This window comes from Lonchura striata, chromosome 1 (genome assembly GCF_046129695.1).
Source record: "Lonchura striata isolate bLonStr1 chromosome 1, bLonStr1.mat, whole genome shotgun sequence".
In the NCBI taxonomy this organism is placed as follows: Eukaryota; Metazoa; Chordata; class Aves; order Passeriformes; family Estrildidae; genus Lonchura; species Lonchura striata.
This window is the reverse complement of record NC_134603.1, coordinates 81,237,662-81,258,111: the sequence shown is the minus strand read 5'-3', so window position 1 is coordinate 81,258,111 and position 20,450 is coordinate 81,237,662. Positions and strand designations below refer to the sequence as shown.

At 33.7% G+C, this 20,450-nt stretch overlaps 1 protein-coding gene across 2 annotated transcripts in view; it reads right to left on the bottom strand.

The window, feature by feature from the left end:
* CDH18 (cadherin 18) overlaps positions 1-20,450 on the bottom strand; it is a 526,665-nt gene that overhangs the window by 287,804 nt on the left and 218,411 nt on the right. For both annotated transcript variants that reach the window (XM_021526413.3, XM_031503961.2), the window contains exon 2: positions 18,155-18,240. The gene's annotated coding sequence lies outside the window, so the exon portion shown is untranslated. The remainder of the gene's footprint in view (positions 1-18,154; positions 18,241-20,450) is intronic.

Sequence of the window (20,450 nt, the reverse complement as noted above, 5' to 3'; positions counted from 1 at the left end):
ACACATTTTAATCATGTAGTTTCTGAGACTACACTCTCCCTGCATAATTGTTAAGATTCAGTTTTAATTAACAGCTTTTAACTTTCATTTAGATGGGATGTATCTCCATTTATTTGATGTCCCTGAATACCTATGTAACTCCTTATCATACAATTTTGAAAGTATTGCTGACCATCATTTAAATTACAAAGGTAGTAAAAAAAAATCTTATTTTCAGTTTATAGATACTATTCTAAACTCTTATTGTAGTAGACCACTGGTAATATTTTGACTAATATATCATAGAAAATTGATTAATATATCATAGAAAAATGAGCAAGTAATAATTTAAATTAATGGTTCACATTTGCATTTCTTTGAATGTCACAAAAACCTAAACCTCACAAACAAGCTCACTAAGAAAACCCTGTTTAACAAATATTAATATGGGTTCAGAATATTTAATAACTCTAGGGCAGCTCTTGATGAGTGCTTTCACAATTTTAAAATTGTGTAGTGACATCTACTGTCTATAATCTGGTAGTTGTCTTAACAGTTGACAATTCAATGCTTTTAGTATCCATAAAATTATTAACTCCTGCTGAATAACTCAAACCTTATTCAGAAAATAAAGCCGAAGGACACACTTGTATGCTGTACAAGAAATTCAGCAACAATGCTTGAATGAATATACTTTCAAAATGGAGTTAAATATGTCACCTGTTTTTATAATTTTGAAATTTTAGTATTTCTTAAACATCTTGTAAGTTGGAACAAATATTAGAAAACTTTCAAAACATAAACCGAGTTTTGTAATCACAGATAAACACACTGCATTATCCAGACACATACTTCAAATAGTAACAATAATTATCTGAAAGGAAGATTTCTGGGGAATAAAACACTAAACAAATGGCAAGATTGAATGTCATGAGTTGATATGTACCCTAAAGGTAGTTATTAACTGAATCATGTTTAGATTAGGAAATAAAAGCTCTGTCTATCACAGGCATAATCTCAGGAGTACTCCATGTCACACTTCTAACTTGCTGTACTGAAACTGCCTAGAAATGTAACTCTATAATAATTTATATTCAAAGATCAAATATAATTTGACACACTGCATATCAAGGAGTTTTACTGAGATTAAGGAATAAAGAATAGAAACCTTTATGTCTTCGCTCTATTTCCTATGCACTTCCATATTTACTTTATTTTCCCATTATACGTATCATAAAGCACCATGAAAGAATTAAAATCTTGCATGAAAATCTTACGTGAACTAATACGATTGACTCCGTAATGATTCTGCTGCACCAGATTATATCAGTTGGCCCCATTTCATTACCCATCCTTAAAATGTGTGACCATCTCACATAAAATCAGACCATAACTCCTTTAAATTTAGCTCATCATCCAGAATTAATGTGGTTTTTTGAATTAATAGTAGAATTGGATAAGTTGGAAGGGATCCACAAGAATCATTGAGTCCAACTCCTGGCCCTTCACAGGAAACCCCAAAGATCACACCATGTGTCTGAGAGCACTGTCCAAATACTGCTTGAACTCAGGCTTGGTGCTGTGACCACTTCCCTGGGGAGCCTGCTCCACTACCCAGAAACCTCTAGGTGAAAAAATTTCCCTAGCATCTAATCTAAGCACCCTCCAGCTCAGTTTCAAGGTGTTTCTTCAAGTCCTGTCACTGGTCACAAGAATGAAAAGATCAGTACTTGCCCCTCCGGTTCCCCTTGTCAGGCTGTTGAAGACCACAGCGACATTTCCCCTCAGTCTCCTCTTCTCCAGGATGAATAGACCAAGTGGCCTCAGCCACTCCTCCAAGCTCTTCACCATCCTCACTGTCCTCCTTGAGAAGCTTCCTGATGGCTTAACATAATTTTTGTATTGTAGCACTCAAAACTGCACACACAACTCAATGTGAGGCTGCCCCAGTGCAGAACAGAGCAGAGAGGGACCAGTATTAGGTAGTTCTGTACTCAGAAATTATTCCCAAGAACTATGCTTGAGTTGGGAAAAATTGTACACAGACACTAATAATTCACCTATAGAGGTACTCCAAACAAACAAACAAGCATTCCAAACAAAACAAAACAAAATTCTAAGAAACCAAACAGAGATATTCTGGTTTGAACGAAAGTTCAGCCCTGAAATTTTATGCTCTTTCATTTAATATTTTCCCTCAGGAATAATGACCAAATTGTTGTCACAAATCCAGTATAAACCAGTATAAATATTTTTTTTATCAAAGTAACATATATAATAAGCTATATGTTCTCACTATGTTTCTTATCAGTGAGGACTAAGTGTGTGAGAGCCAAGTGAATATAATAACTGAATACTGGGAAGACCCACTCAAAATATTATCAGTTATTGTGATTTCTAGAGTGCAAGAGGCACAGACTGGTAGCACTTGTAGTGCGTTGCTGGTGTAGGGTCCAGTCTGGACCTTCACAGCCTTCCTAAAGAACACTCATCTCAAGTAGTCCACTATGTTTTGGTAAAGAGGACAACACTGAGTTTATGATAATGTCAAACTCCTCTTATACCCATTAGCCAGTTTTCCACATAAATATCTTTCACAATGCTGAAGAATATGTATGTGAACTTAATTTTCTCTTTTTATCTGTGTTTTGATAACACAACTATAACTGCTATGGTGCATTTGATCTGGCATTTTAAGAAGATTCTAAAGAGATGCAATAAAGCTTAGACACTGCAGATGATAAACATAACTAAGACAGTATTTCAAATCTCATCTACCATTCACTACATATCATGCACAAAGATTGCACAGCACTACACACGTAAGTGAAATACTTGAGATCAAATTATTTCTCATAACAAACAGACATACAATTAGGACAAATATGATGATTATTGGACAAATATGCTGATTACTGGAAGAACATCTGGAAAAAAAAAGGAATAAAACTCTAGGCAATTAAATATTTTAAATATTCATGGCAGAAGAAGTAGAAAACATAAACACTAAAAGTAGCACTGCTGTTGACTTGAAACATCTTCAACCCAGACTGGTGTGTTATGTCACTGAATATATATAGAAACAGTATATTATAGTTACTGTCATTAACTTTGTATTTCATAAGGAAATTGCTGTTTAGATCTTATAATTAAGATAATGACCTACTTATTTTAGAAACAAGATGAGGATGGAGAAACTATAACATTTCTAAACACATTTGTGAATACAATTTTTTTTGTCTCATATAAATATAACTGAACTAAACCCAAATAATTTCTACTCTTACTGCCTAATCTATATCCTGTGAAACTATGAAACTGGTCCAGTTTCTATAATCTCATGAAATTTCTTTATTTACAAGTGGAAAATCCAAACTTAATTCTAGCCTCCTCACAACACATTTCTTGAAGAATGGTAGCAGTGGACTATCTTCTCAAAAGGTATTTTTTAATAGAAAGACAGAAATGTAGAACTGCAAAACCCTAAGCAAGGTATTAAGGGGAGAGAAAAAATATTCTTCACAGTGATCTATTTAAATTACTCTACTATTACACAATTTTATTCACTAAAGGAAAGTAAATTAGAACTCTAACTGATGTGCAAGTGTACCTCTAAAATGGGATTCATGCAGCATTATCATTCACATTTTTGCAAAGGTTCCAATGTCTTGCTCTTCCCACTTTACCATCTCCACATAGGATTTTTTGTGTGTATTTTAGTGGATAATGTCAATAATATAGGCTTTAATATACCATAAAATTCAAGTCCTGAAAACATATTGAAGTGCTTTGAATGTGCCATAAAACTAATTATCTGTCCAATTGTTCTACTTCCCAAGTAAAAATGGCTTCAATTATCTCACATACTATAGCAACTCCTGTTTTGGGGAAACATTTCTTGATTATTTAGCTTTGTATCTCCTATTTCTGCAGTGTGTCTCAGTAGTTAGTGACCATTTATAATTCCAGGAGTCCTGACTGTTATGTCTTTTATTCAAATTATTGCTTGTTAACAGTCTGCTGTCCAAATATAAAAGCGTAAAATCACCCCTATTTATATAATTTATGCTTAAGACAAGGGACTGCTGTCACTGGAAACACACAGTAGGTACAGCTTTAATGTGACATGGTGAAACAGTTCCACCCATTCATTAAGATCCCTGAAAGTTAATTTTAAAATTCCCTGAAGTCTCCCACCATGTAACAGAAGACAAAATCCACCACATATGATGAAGACAGCTTCTCCAGAAATTAGAAAATAAACTCAGACATGTTCTCATGTAACTCATGCTTTAGTATACATATATGTTTAGGTGTAATAATCAGAGTATATGCACCCTGATTAATTTTATGAACTAGGTTTCTGAATATTTAATTGAATCTTTCATACCAGTACTTCAGGATTTTTGCAAATTTTGCAAACACAAGCATTATCACTATTTGAACAATGCAGTGTGTTTTACAGTAGCTGTTCCAACAGGGGCGCAATCACACACTGGATGTAGCGATATTTCTGAGAGAGAGAACATGATTTATATTTAGAGTGAAGGTTGAGCTACCCCCAGTCTAGGCCTCAGATAATGGGCCTTGGTGAGGTCTTGAAGCCTTTGACACAGTAAGAAATTAGTCGTGGCGTAATTAGAAATTATGTTAAGGTAACCACAGTATTAATGAGCTGTCTGAGTGTGAATTGATATAGGTCTGGAGTTTGAAACTCTACCCACCTTAAGACGAAGACAAACAATGTTTGCTGGCCAATGATAGTGTGCTCACAATTTGTAAACTATATTGAAGTGTATATAAACTGCCATCTTATAAACAATAAACGGGGAACATAGCATTAACCATATTGGCTTAATCTGTGTTTGTCCTGTCCAGCATTCCCTATTTTATAAGAAGTCCCTTGCTTCTCCGGACTTTTGGTTTTTTGGTATCTTCCTCCCTTTTGTGGAGGTGGACAATCAAGGGCATCCGGAATGACTCACACCAGCAGCTGAATGGAGTCCCAGGTGGTCAATGCACTTAAATACTGGTGAAGAGGGCAGTGAAGAAGACATCTCTATGGTGCCCAGTGAGAGGCCAGCAGATAATAGGCACAAATTATATTGCAATAAAATATATTTAAACCTAATAAATAACAAATTTTTTCACTAAAGAGGTTATTAAACACTGTTATAGATTCTGAAAATGTCAATATCCTTGGAGAAATTTAGAACCTGAGTAGACACAGCCCCAGAAAAATATAACTTAGTTAATCCAGCTCTACACTTTCTACTACACTTTTTTCTTCTCCTTATCCTTTCTATGTTTTACAGAAATCCAAATATCTCAAGAGATTTAGGCACCAGCAAATGTAAAATAATTACAGGGAGGGAATTTGTTGCATAATAACAACTCCTGAAGCAATAGATTAACATTAGCCACTGTAATTACATTACCAAAGGCCCTAGTCAAGCTAGTGAAACATTATTTTAGCACTCCCGCACAAATTTTCCAACACTGCTATCACAGAATATACTTCAGATTGAAGAGCTGTAAATTTAGGCCTGATGACATAATTCTTTGAAAAATATGACAAGTGCTTGTCAGTTAATATTTGCCTTTATTCTTTCTTTTCTTCTTAAAACAAGAAATTAAATGTAATTGTTTTGAAGCTATGGCTCAAAGAAAAGTAGAATTTTTTTCCTGAAGACATTTTAAATTTTCATTATTTTTAGGATTCAATAACTTGTCCCTAATAACAGGGTATCCCACCTCTGCTCACCACTGCTTTGAAAACTGGCTAATATTTAAAGTGTGGATCTGTGAAAAACAGCAATGCATCATGTCAAAAGGATCTGTCTGTTGAATGCTGATGAATGGGATGAGTGTTAGGTCATGTTTTAATTAAATTCCTCATTAGCAATCTGAAAAAAAAGTATAAAAACCATGCTAAAGAGATTAACATGTCCAAAATGGAAGATGACTTACAGACCAAACAACACAGGAGAGTGTGGAATGTCATGAAGGAAAATATCTTGTTGATTTGGAATATTTTCCATTTTCTGTCAGATATTTGAAAAGTCAAGTGCAGACATGGAATTTTAACTCAGTATTCTGTTTTTTTTTTCTTTGAACCAATGTGAAAATGACCAAGAAAAAACACTACTTGAATGAATAGCTAATCGAGATTTAAGAAGAGAATAAAAAAAGTATCCTAGATTTAGACTGGCATTAGTGAACTGAGAAAGTTTATAGCAGTCCAAGAGGAATTTGATTACAGATTTTGAACATACTTTTTCACTTACAGGAGAAACATCAGATATTTGTACCAGTGTCAAACCATGACATTTGGGAATTAATTCTTTGTCAAAATATGTTTGAATGCCATAATGAGAAAAATGCTATGGGAATAGTAAGAAAATACTTTCAAGAATTAGGTGAAAAACTTGTTTCTCTCATGCAGATGTATCTAAGCAAATATATAAACCAAAATCAAAATATTTTAAATTTTATTATAGAAACCAGACCTTCCATGTTTCCTTATTATCATATCATTATATTACCCAAATATTACTAACTTTTTTGTTGAATTTAATCTCTACTGAATTTTAAAACTTTTTGTAAGTGACAGTTTAGATGAAATACAAAATTTGGCACTAGAAGTCATAAAAGGCCACCAGTTTTTCCTGAGATACTGAGCAATTATCCTTTAATTTAACTCACTTTAAGAATTTTCCTTCAAAAATAAAATTTGAAATAAAGTCCATGACAGTTTCATAAATGTTTGCAATAATATTGTTATACTCAATATAAGAAAATACATTATAAAATGCATGAAAGCTATGTAAAGTGTATTGCTTTATTAAATGCATGTTTTCTTTCACTATTGGTGTGCACAGATGATGAAAATTAATTTTGAATTTTCTTGTCAGTTACAGTTTAGGCAATCTCATTCATGTTACAGAAATGTGCTTTGTGCTTAATTTACCTTAAGCAGAGGCTAAATTTCAATAACCTTTCCAGTTCTGTTAACACTTTTTCTCACTCAATCTTAATGAATTCCTTTTTTTATCACTAACTTACATGGATATGAACTTAATTATGAGAGCACTTACTAAATGAAATAGAGGATAATGAAATAAATGAACTCTCATTTAACCTTAACACCACTTGAAAACCAAAAATGTCAGAGACGAATAATGTGTTCAAAGCCTAAACCTTCTTCTTCTGGAACTGCTAGAGTCACTCTATCAAGAAGAAACACGATTAGACTGTTAGGACTTGGCAGACTATGCAACTATGACCAAGTTACTTTTTGTTCTATAGATCATTGATCATGTAATGTAACAAAGTGTAAGTTATACAGGCAATTGAAAAGTATCACACCAGAGAATTTCTGGATCACCTGAGGAAGACCTTGTGGAAGGATAGTTTTAATGTGATCCATGAAATGCAAGCCTGGACATTATATGCAAATGAGAAAACTCTCCATCAAGAGAATAACACAGAATTTTTAAGAAGTGATTTCACTAGGTTGATTTAACATTCAGAGGCTGTTCTTAGTACACATGCATTTCCTCTTTTACTTGCCTTAGCAGAAAATATAGTAAAAGACCAATTTAAGAAATTCAAAGTATCCCAGAAAAGGCAGAAAGAAATAATGCTGCTGAATACCAGGGTTTTCATTAATTTTATTTATCTTCTTTAAAGTATTTATTTAGCTGTGCATCACATTCTGATTGCAATTTATAGGTATTCCAATCTTGTCCAAGACTGAAGTACCAATATATTTCCTATTACTATCCAAGTAGCAGTTGCCTCTGGACAGTTTTCCTTATCTCCTGTTAATAGGCCCATCTGTCTTGCCACATGACTCAGAGATAACACTCTCCAGGAGCCAGTTCTGTTTAACAGGTGATTAAGGACACACCTCATGACTCAGAGTAACATCAGCCCATTATGAGATGCTCCGCCCAGGGGGAGGAACTGGGAATTCCCACCTGGATAAATCCAGGGATTTCTAGACAGAGAGGCAGCCTTTCTGCAGGTTTCCGAGAAGACACAGCAACCACATCTGCCACCCCAAGAGGACTGCAGCCACTCCAATTTGGACTGCTACCAGCACGCTGGCCAGAGGGGTGTCAGATTGTATTCTGACTTTGCCAGTGGTCTTCCTTTTGTATCATTGCATGTATTTTTGTCTTTTTCCCTTTTCCCAATAAACTGTATTTCTGACTTGGAGTGTCTCACTGGTTTTGCTTGCAAATCAGAAAAAGTCTTCAAACAAAACAAAACACAACAAAAGAAAACAAAAAAAACCCAAAAAACAAACACAAAAAAACACAAACAAAAATAAAGCAAAGACCAAATCAGACACTCCTGATTTGTCCCACAAAGAAAAAGTCAGATTTCATTGAATGAAACATCATACTCACTGTCAAATTCTAAACCAAATGCTCTTTTAAATAAAAACTTCCTAAATTACACAAATACTAACAAAAAGGTTTCAGTACAGTATATCTGTTGTATTTCTTTTTGGTGAAATGGGACTAGGAAGGACTTGGTGCTGTGTCTGGAATATTACCAAGCCACAATTTCTCAAACTAAAGGAAAAATACCCCAAAACAAGAAAAGCAAATGGATATATAAATGACCCTCTACTCTCAACCATCACTCACTGGAAGGAATCTTACTATAATATATGTCACTTTAAAAGAGTAACTTCAATGTTACTTGGAAACAGGAATTAATACATTACTGAAAGATTTTTGGGGTGGGTGTGTTTTTTTCTCCCTTCACATGCTTTAACTACAATGTTCAGTCAGCATTCAGTTATATATTGTTAGAAACATAAGCTAGATTGATTACAAAAGGAGTTTGGGTATATTTCAACAGCAAAGTCATGTGCATATAGAGCCTTGAGTGGGTGCTTGCTTGAAAATGTCTACATTCTACCCTCATCTGCACCAGTGATCTTCTGTTTCTCAATTAAATCCTGTATGCCTACTTTTAAAACCTTTAGTAATGTGTTGGGATTATCTGTGCTTTTTATTTTAGAAACTTACTCCTATATTAACTGTTAAAATTAAGATTAGTCAGTCTCCCCAAAAATAGTCACTCAACTTTTGCCTCACAAGAGTCACAAATGTAAGATGATACATAAATCACCTTGAACAATAAATAAAAAACATCTGCTTTACCCATTGATAAGTTGCATTAATTTAAATTTTTAAATTTACTGCAAATGTTCAGTGTAAAAACAATTTTGCATCACATTAGGAAAGATACCCAAAATCAATATGTATTGTGAAACTTGGAAATTCAGATTTACACTACAGAATCATATCAGCTGCTGATGTTCAGTATAAACCTTTTTAACAGGGATTATACATGTCTATCAATTATTAAACCCTCCATGTGTTTCTTTTTCAAATTTGGATGATGTATAAGCCTGCTTTCAAAAAAAGTTACTTTTGTCTATCCACTTATTTGCTTATATTGAAACATGAGGACCAGTTGAATTCAGTGCATTTAAGAAGAGGGGCTAAAATTTATGCAGTTTTCTTCTATTTTCCAGGTATCAATAATTATTTCACTGGTGTAATATAACTCATTGCAGGGGTGCACAGAAACTCTTCATTCAGATGCATTGAGGAATTTTGGGATCTAAATCAAGAAGAGATAAAATCTTCCATATACTCTGAAAATGCTTGACATGAATGAAAATAAAAAGCTCCTCACTGCAACTATGTACCCAAAATGTAAACCAAACTGTTCATGAGTAGATCACTGGTTTAATTCAATTAGAAAAATTACTAAAATATTCAGTGAAAATTTTGGCAGGTAATTTTTTCAACTTAAAATTCTTCATTTCATCAAGGAGAAATTGATTAGCCTATAGCAGAAACTTAAAAGAAGCAAGACCTGAGGGGTCACATAATTATATCAAGATAAACCATTACAATAAAAAGAAAAAAAAAAAGAAAGCAACAAAACCAATATGAAAAAATAGTCACAACCATTTCATAGCAGTCTGCCAGTCAAGGATAGTCTAGAAAAACTAAGGATTTCTAAGAAAATAAAACTCCGTGCTGGGACTTGCTCTTTGGAGAGCTGCACTGATACCAGCCAAAGTCAGCTGTGATGAAAAGACATTGATTGGGATCCCTTTAAGAAAACATGGACACTGCTGTAGAAAGTGGGTAAAAAAGTGACAAGTCTGTACAGACAAAGACACACTTCTATGAGACTGCAGCAAATCTAAAAGTAACTGACTGCCTAATTTATTTCTGAAATGTTGGTACAAGTTGTCCTGAATAAAAGGTTTTAAATAGATAAGTAAAAGCTTGTGGGAGCCGACCAGGTGATATTTACTAGTAATTGTCAAAAATCAATGATTTTTCTCTTAGCTGAGACATATGCTTCGGGAGTGCAGGAAGGTGAGAAAGGAGAGTGAGAAATCTCCTGTCCACATGTTTTAAAAAATTGGGGAAAAACATGGTAGTTTCTCTTTTTCATTTATTTTGTTTCATGTTTGGGGGTGGTGAGATGGCTTTGTTTTTTGATTTTTTTTTTTTTCTGGTTGGTTAGTTGGTCAGCTATTTTTGTTGTTTTGTTAAAGTGACCCTGCATACTTCTGAAAGCCACAGGAGTAGGACTATCTAGCTCTTCAAGTGAATATGTCTTCACAGACAGCATAAAATTGAAATGTCCAAATATTTATATTCATCTTATTAGATTATATGAAGTATCAAGCTTATCTCTCTATTATCCATTCAAACTACTGTATGGCTGGAAATTTTGGACAGCAGCTGTTTTCACTCACCACTCAATTTTTGCTCACAATTTTAACTCCGGAAGCAAATGAGATAAAACCCCTGGCTAATGACTGGTAAGATGACCTGTGAAGGGTAGTTAATATCCATTACTTTTCTTTTTAAAATTATAACAGTGATTTCTAAAGACATATGTTGCAAAGAAACACAAGCCATTTTAGAAGAAGCATGGGTGTTTACTTAAATTAATTTCTGCTTTCTCTTCCTCTATTTGATGAAAATAGCAACTCATGAGATTTGTTGCATTCAGATCTATAACTGAGCCACAGACTAACAAAGAATTCAGTCTTAGAGTGGAACACAAAAGAAGGCATGTTGAAAAAAATTTATTCTGACGATCCTAGCCTTAACAGACAAATGGATGCAAGTATTTTTTTAAAAAAACTTTGAGATATGCATTATATCTAATTTCTGCCTCTTCCTCTGTCAGATCAGGTGCTGGTAAGCCATTCATCTTGTTCATTACAGCTTCTCTATAATTTTGGATTAGAGCTTTCAGACTTAGATTAAGCCTATTTTTAGTGCTTCTAAATCAGTGTATTTGATCTTCTTTTTGTCAGAAGCAATACTGGAGCAGAATTTCATGGGGTATCCCTACTATTTCCTACATCAAACATGACACTAAGACCTCTCAACAGAAACAACTTCCAAACTAACATAGATGTTAATTTGTCAGTGCATTTTATGACAATCAGAACTTACAAATGATAAATCGGAGATGAACACCTGTATGAAACATCATCAAAATGTTATTTGCACAATATTTCCTAATTTATTTGAAAGCAAATATATATATATATATATGTTTAACAGTCAATTTTTACTTCTTGCAGCTGTATGTCTGAGGACTCTTGCAGGATATCAAAAGGAAAAGCAAATTTTTATACATGGCACATGTGAACTAAGTTCTTACAATTGTAATAGAAATCTCTGAGATTCAACTAATTCATAAGTATTTTCTACCAAAAAATTTTACAAATCTTTCTTTTATTCTCACAGCCAGGCATTTATTTTCATGCTGCAGCCTGCTGCTATGACCAGGTGTGAATTCTTACAGTCCTGTCAAACCTAACTCCTTGTAATCCTCTCAAGAGTAAAGGTAATCTTATATCACTGAGCAGACTATCTCAAACACAAATATATCTTAAGACACAATGATAAGAAAAATATACTTCCTTGCTTTTTCATTCTTAACAACAAAATTTTTAAAATCTCAAAATTCATGTTTTAAATATTTCATCTTATAAATTTAAACCAATATTGAGAAAATACTGTCTCCGAAAAGTAAAAAGAAGGAAAAAAAGGAAGAGGCCCCCTAGCAACAACATAATAAAAATCACTAATGGCTGCATCAATCTCTTTCAGCTGCAACATACAGCATTTCAATCATAATACATTTCATAAGAGTGAGTGCAAGATTCTTTCTGTGTTTTACAGTGTTACACAGAGGCAACATACACAGGTATGTTCAGTTTAAAACAGCAAATATTTTTAAATTAAGAACCATTCTAAGCTGTGTTCTTTGCTGGACTTAAGAGCTTTCTATGCATAGATATGTAAGGAACTCATTATTTCTTTTTGCTGATCTCTTTGAATCACATGCTCTTTGGATCATGCCAAGATCTCCGTCTATTTGACCATGCATTATAACATCTGTGTTCTTGCTTAATCTCAAAGCATCTTGTCAGTATTTTGACTTAGTTTTTCTGCCTAAAAATTTTAAGTGCACCATGATTTTACTCACAACAGGTTTTGTTCCAGACTAGTTCTAAAATAGTTTCTTTAAACTCCTTCCAACACATTGACTGTAAGCATGTATGTTTCCTCATGCACTCTGTGTTCTCCCTTCCTATTAGTCTCCAGTAGGAGATACATTTATGTGGGTGTATTAGTAAATAATTCAGACAGTGTCAAGTCTACAGCTTGATTAATTGGTTACTTTTCCCAGTCCAGGAAGCAGAATTTTCTATGTGTCAACATCTTAATCTCCATTAGGTAATGAAGCAGAGGGTGATGTCACCTAGGAAGCTAAGTGCTGATATCAATCAGTCATGTGACCTAATTACAGACCCATTAAAACTGACATAGAATACAGAACATAGAGAAATGCTCTGTGTCTAGTGTATATTTCCTTTCTGGTTTTCCCCTCTTTTGCATCAAGTTACTTGTGTGCTATCTATAGATGGCTGGAACATTATCGGAAGAGCAGGGACTGATCAGCTTCAGCATTCAAAAATTAAAAATAAATAGCAAAAATTCCCCAGAGCATGGGCCAAATCTGGACATTGTGATTTTAGAGTATTAGGAAAAAATAAAGCCAGTCCATACTCCTTTTCAGGCAACCTTACAGCTTAGTTTAAACACTATTTATTTGAACTTGAATGTCTTTTAGAATTAAACAAACTTCACTGTAAGAAAGAGAAGGAGAAACTACTCTTTCCATCAGAAGAGACATTATTTTTAATCCATATTTTGAAAGAGTTATACTACACTATTTAGCTGTTTCATAAGAAAGCAGTGTAAAAAACCCCAACCATAAGAACCAAACATCAAAAATCAGAAGCAATTATTTGCCAGAAATAAAAAATCATCACATTGGTAGCAAATCCATAACACTAGAACACAGAAAATAGTAAAATTTTAGGTAAAACCAGATGTTTGTGCATTTGTTTATACTAGAATTTAAGTGCTGTTAGTGGCATTTGCTAAGCAGCTCCCATTCTGAAAGAAAGAAACCTGTAGTTTTTTCATTTCCTGCAATTTCCCTGGAGCAGCTGCAATAAACACTTCAAGTTATATATGTCAAGGGAAAACTGCTAACAGAAATCTGAATGTCTGTGTCTTTCTGGATTCATTTAAATAAATTAAATTTTTTAAAAATAGATTTCAAATAAATTATTTAAACCAAAGACTGTGAAAGCACAGACAGCAGATTAGCATATGCCAGTAGTAGCCAATTAGAATCAAGCTCCTGTATACAAACTGACCCCTGTTGATCAGATCACACCCAGTGCACACTTTGCAAGTGAGAAACAAGCCTGCCTATCACTCTCAAGCTGCTTCCAAGGGTATAGCTTCTGCAGCAGAGCCCAGTCAAAGCAGTGCCCCATGGCCAAGGGCCGGGACGGGGACCCTGCATCACCACTGGCTGTCCTTGGCAGCTACTTCAGCCCTGGTGTTGTGGAGCTGCACCTCTCTGCCCTTGCTTGAAGATACACCTCTTCTACACAGGCAGGTTGACATCCGGGCCATTTCAGGTTAGAATCTTTTGCTATTTCTATCAACTGAAGAAATAATACAATTAATTCTTCCCCTTCTTCCTGCATCCTCCTGCTGTTACATTTCATGTGCAATCTTCACCTGTACTTCTGCTGCTTTAGTCCTAGAGTGGAAGTACCTGCCACTGAATTCACAAAGGAAAGCTATCTGATGAGTATATAATGATTTTTTTTATGACTCCAAAAAGGGAGCACACAGTTTACTTTGAGCTGTGATTGATTTCACAAAATACCTAGCTTTTGTACTTTTAAACAAGAATGGTTGCACAAAAGAAAACTGCAGACAGGTTCCAAATAATCCACCTTCTAATTCAGACTAGTCATATTAATGACTGACTTTTCACTAAGTTTTGATCTAGTGTTTATAAATTTGCCTTGAAATCCTTCTCACATATTTGGATAAGATGGTTGAATATCTACTATTTGATATACTATAATATATACTATAATGATTTTTCAAGAAAACTTGCATATTGTGGTTGTTACATAACCAAATTAATAATATTTTCTGACACACATAAACAATACAAAATGGTCTCAAATATATTGTCTTTTCTCAAGACATACAGTGTGAAAAATTTTTCTATTAAATCCTCTGTCTTTTACATTATTATCTCAAATGAAATCAAATCCTTTTAAACCTGACAATAATATGGATCTGTTTATACTGCTTTTGAAGCCAGAAAATATTTTGGAGACAGAATTTTTTTGCAACATAATTTAAATTTTTAAATTACTTTCAGAGTGGAAAACCTTGAAAAGCTCATATATTCAAAATTTAGGTTGACAGTTTTTTGTACATTTAAGTAAACTTCCTGCTTTAAAATATTTTCCAACTCCATTTCACAAAACACTCAAAACATTCTGCAATATTTCTGAATTTTCAGGGAAGTAATTTACCAATCAGTCTTGCAGTAGGCTAAAATCCAAGGTTGACTCAAAGTACATTACTCTAGACAATGAATTTCTTGGTTTATATCTTGAAAAGTAACGTCAACATCTAGCAACACTTGCAAGAAGGCTGAGTTCCTTTATCCCCATGATAAACACACATCTGTCACAAGGTAGCTCTAAAACCTTCATTTGCATTTACCAAGTCAGGCTTTTAAACAGACATGAAAATATAGGCTGCTCCATGTGTAAACTATTTTCATGTAGTAATTTTGAAAGGTAAATGTATCAAAAGAATACAGTAGGCATTCAGCACTTTAGCAAAATTGTACATGTGCTTATAACCATATAAAAATGCAGAATATGCATAAGAGCACTGGAAAGATCAGGTAACTTCATTCTAAATCAGAGAAGCAAAATTAGCTATGTGGGTTTGGAACAGATAAATAGGTGGACCTAACTGATATATATAAGCTACAAACAGAAATATCAGTCATCTGGTAGAGAGCCTCTGTGGCATTTACAAGTTTCTATTTACTTAGATTCTTAGCATTTATTAAATCAGTAAGGCAGACTCTTTCAAAAGCTCCAGTATAAACTTTGTTAGTAGTTCCTTACACTGCTTGCTCAAGAAGGCCTGTATCACCAGGAGAAGATTTGAAAGCATAGCTTCAGATAACATAAACCCATTTTTTAAACTCTAATATGATGTCTCAGAGAAAGATTATATATATATATATATACATATATATACACATATGTATACCAATTGTTTGCTACTAAAACTATGTCTTCATTATTCTGATTATTATATAACAAAGGCTCTCATGTGGGAAAGTCAGTCTTCTCTGCCACCAAGGGCAATGTTTACACTTCTATAAAGAGTCAGAAATGTTGAACTGCAGATTAAATAATCCACTCAAAATCCACTTAAAATCAGATGGCAACTTGTCCATCACATAATAGTCTAAAATGACAGAAATACTAAACTGAGTAAGATTAAATATTCTGGCAGATGGAATGAGAAAGGTCAGACATGATTGCTTCTTTTGTTTTTCCTTATACTATACTATTTTTTGTCTGCTGTTTTACAATTATTTTTCCATAACTGAGAGAAAATGAAGATTTTATAAAGGCTTTACAAATGTATAATAACAAACACTGCATACATGTGAACACTCAGGGATCAGGCTAGATAAAAATACATCAATATCAATAGATCTCAAGCTAAAGCACACTGATTAAAAATCATTAAATATTTACTTGATATCTTGTTTCAGATAGATCTAGTGAAGTGAGATCTATCTTTTTTTACACATTTTCCCGCATTACTGAATATAAAAATATTTCCTTACCCTGCTTCTGAAAGCTACATATATTTATCACAGATAGGAGGAGCTTCTATCCTTAGACTACAAATCAAATACAATCTGCAAGATAAATTGTGCCCTGAGGAACAAGTATATATCTCAATGGGAGTCAGGAAAAGGCCAAGGAGATTTTTCATTTATTAAAAAACACTTTTCCCAGATGTCACTGGCATGTGTGTAGAGTCTTATCAAATTTTCAACAATTCCTTTTAAATTCCTTTCTCCAATACAAAATTTAGGTATGCTGAGAAATAAAAGAATAGTAGGGTAAACTATGTGAATACTTGCTGATTTCCTTCGTGCTGTATATTACAATACTTCAAATATTGTTTCTCCAGGGAAAAAGACTGACAACAAAGGAGAGGTACTTGTGGTTACAAATGCTAGAGGCAAAAAATCTGAATCTATTCACTGTGAATGATATTATTTAAAGATAGCATACAAAACTCAGCTTCTCAGTTCTAAAGACTTCAAATCTGTTATTGAACACCTAAACATCTAAAGCAAAGAAAATGAAAAGAATCCTAGAGGTCAACAGTCTTGAGCAGGTATGTGGCTTTAAAGAGAGCTGAAATAAATAATTGTCTTTTAGAGAGGAGGAAACTGAATTTGTGTTTGTGTTTTGGGTTTTTTTTTTGTTTGTTTGTTTAGTAGGAAATTATTTTTGGACAAAATCTCTGCATCACACTATAGGCTCACAGAATTTAACAACCATGAGATATTTTGCTGACTAGCCAAACTTCTACATGCTCCTTCTATCAGGTCGAATGTGAACAAAATTACTCAGATCTAGTGGGAATGTAGAAGAGACAAGAGCCTATGCTGGTGAAATATACTTCCTGCAAAAAGAAGAAGCTTCAGATGAGTACTGAAAAAATAAAATATAGAGGAATTGTGGTTTTACTGTTGTGAGAAAATACCTCCTCTAGGGCAAAAAAAAAAATCCTTTGAAACTCAATATATTGAATGAAAGAGAAAACTAGGGATGGAAGGCATTCCAAGAAAAATAAACTACAAACGAATATTTCCCAAATGTAATAAAAATAAATAATGCTTTCCAGGCCCCAGTACTTTTTGAATGTATGAAGACTGTTTAAGCTCCTGAACATGCTAAGTGATAACTAGATCTAAAATGAAATTAGCATCAGCTCCATTTCCTTAGTTTCCTGCAAGTTTTGCTGGTACATTTACAAAAGTGGAATCCAATGTACTGAGTTCAAATATTTTTCAACTGAAAAACAGTGTTAAATAGGCTATTTTTAAACATGTGAAAAGGTAGTGATGAATTTCTTTAGTTTATCTTCCATTAATCTGCTACCTATTGGTGACTTTCTGTTGTGTCCCTTATGGAGTTAATAATTTATTCCTATATATTCTCTTTAACATCTTGGTGATAGAAATGTTTATAGTTGCTATTTAAAATATAGTAATACCTATTGCATATAAAATTTTTTACAGCTTTTTCCTGAATATTCTTATTTTGAAATTTTTCTCAGTACCTATGGTACATAAAGAAAGCAGCAATTGTTAAGTCAGAAAGAACATAGAACACTTCTAGATTTTTAACTTTGCAGGTGGGTATACCTAATTTTCTAGACAGAAAGATAGTGTCAGATAAAACAGAAGCACATTGACAACTAATTTAGCATACTTATTAAAAAATCCCATATATATATATGTATATGTATTCTGGAGTTTGCTTTCAAAGGAACTACATCTGAAGATGTGAAATAGTCACTAATGTTCAAAAGCACTCATAATTACTCTCAAATATATTGTCAAGATTAATAAATAATTAACATTTCCAAAACAAACATACCTCAATGACACCGGAGTCTTAATTCTTCAGGAGAATTACTATCTCAGCTGCCTTTTTGTCTTCTTGTCTTGAATTTGTTTTGTAGCCTAGGAAAAATAAATCTCAGCTTACTTTCAAACTGAAAGCATAAGGCTAGACCAAGGAAAAAAAAAAAACAACACTTAATAGCATTGCAGTTAATTCTATTGTAATCCTACCTCATTATCTTAAGCAAATAAATCTCCAAAACGGATTACTATTTTAAAAGCAAATTAGAAAACTGAATGTTATCTGTGCAGGGAGACATTCTTTTAAAATGCAATCAGCAAGGAAGCTCATAAATGGGCCACTATATAAAAATATTCCTATTAGGCAATCCTTAGCAGATTTTCAACAGATGTGTATGTAACTATAATTTCACAAATTCCTAAAATAAAATGTTTTTACATCATTTACCACAAACATTCAATAGTCTAAAAAAATGTACTCATTTAGATTCAAAAGAACAATATCATAAAGATATATTCTTTATGTATCTTCAACTGCAAGTGCTCCTGCCACTCCACCCATGTCAAGAATGGAAAATGTACAGACTGGGAGAATGAAAACACTGAGCCCACTGTAGAAGAAGACCAGGTACAAAACCAAGGAACGTTAATATTCGCATGTCCATGGGACCTAATGAGATTAATTTGCAGGTCCTGAGAGAGCTGGCAGACAAAGCTGCTAAGCCATTATCCATAATTTCTAAAAAAAACATGGCAGTCAGATTTCTGTTTACAGCCCAGAAGGCCAATGGAACCTTGGACTGCATCAAAGGGAGAAATAGACTGAAGCAGGTGATTCTCACTGCCTCCTCTGCTCTTGTGAGACCCCACCTCTAGAACTGTGTACAGTTCTGGTGTCCCGAAATTATGAAGTTCATGCAACTGTTGGATCCAGTCCAGAGTAGGGCCATCAAGTTGACAAGAGGACTGGAGAACTTTCACTATGAAGCCAGGATGAGAAAGGTGGTGCTGTTCAGCATGCAGAGCAGAAAATTATGTGGAAACCTAACAGCAACTTTCCAGTATCTTTCCCTACAGTGAAGCTTGAGAGGGACTCTTTGTCAGGAACTGTAGTGATGGGATTAGGGGTAATAGGTACAAACTGAAAGATGTGAAATTTAGGTTCGATATTAGGAAGAAATTATTTACTGTGAGATTGGTGAGACACTGGAACAGGTTGCTCAGGGAGGTTGTGGATGTCCCAACACTGGCAATGTTCAAAGTCAGTTTAGACAAGGCCTTGAGCAGCCTGGTGTAGTGGGAGTTGTTTGGACTTGATGATCTTTAAGGTCTCTTCCAACCCTTTAACATTCTAAGATTCTATGCAAAACATAGCAAGAGCAGCTATTTAACTGTCATACTTCCCACTCCTGCACACCATTATAATTTTTGATTTACTGAGAATTATAAAAAACCCAAATCACAAGTAAGGTTGTTATGTTTTTACTTTATTTCAATAACCATGTAAAAGTCAGGATGCATAGGTCCTTAATATTCATTACACAATTTTAGAAATGCACATGGAGTATATAAGCAGTGAAGAAGCAGCAGACACTATCAATAGAAATCAAACTACTGAAGTAATTTTTATTGTTAGAATGTTTTAAGTTTTCTCAGGAAAATAATTACCAATTCTAAGGCTTTTTTGATATATTTAAGTTAGAATTAGATACCATGGGCTATCAAAGTCCTACGAATAAACATCAATACCATTACACAAATAATTTTTTCATTAAGAAGAAACCAGTCTGTGATTCTGTGACAGCTTTATCACTAACTTAAAAGAAAACAACAGACATTAATTTAAAAAAAAATTGCATTTTTAGCTTAATTTGTATTGAACCTCTCAGTTTCACTTTAAAATACTCATCTTAATAATCCTGAGAGTTACTCCTTTCGTCAAATTTTTTGATTTATCTGTACCAACACAAAAAATTTATGTTAAATAAAGCCAACACAGAAGCCAGCTTGCTAGAAGGGAATGTGTATATTTAAGTGAACTCAGTGAATCTAAAATGAATATGAATCTAAATGAATCTGAAGGGAATGTGAATTTAAGTGAACTCAACTCTGGAAATTGATTGTGGTATATGTGGAAGAAACTAATGAAGAAAGTAATAAAAGATAAACAAAGCCAAGACAGAAATTAAAAACAACTAAAAAGGGTTAATCAGGGTTTCATTTGTACCCACAAACCAGTGATGTAGTTAGGCAGAAAGAAGTCAGGAAACTAATTTCTGATTTCTGTCAATCTGCTTCAAAGTCTTTTA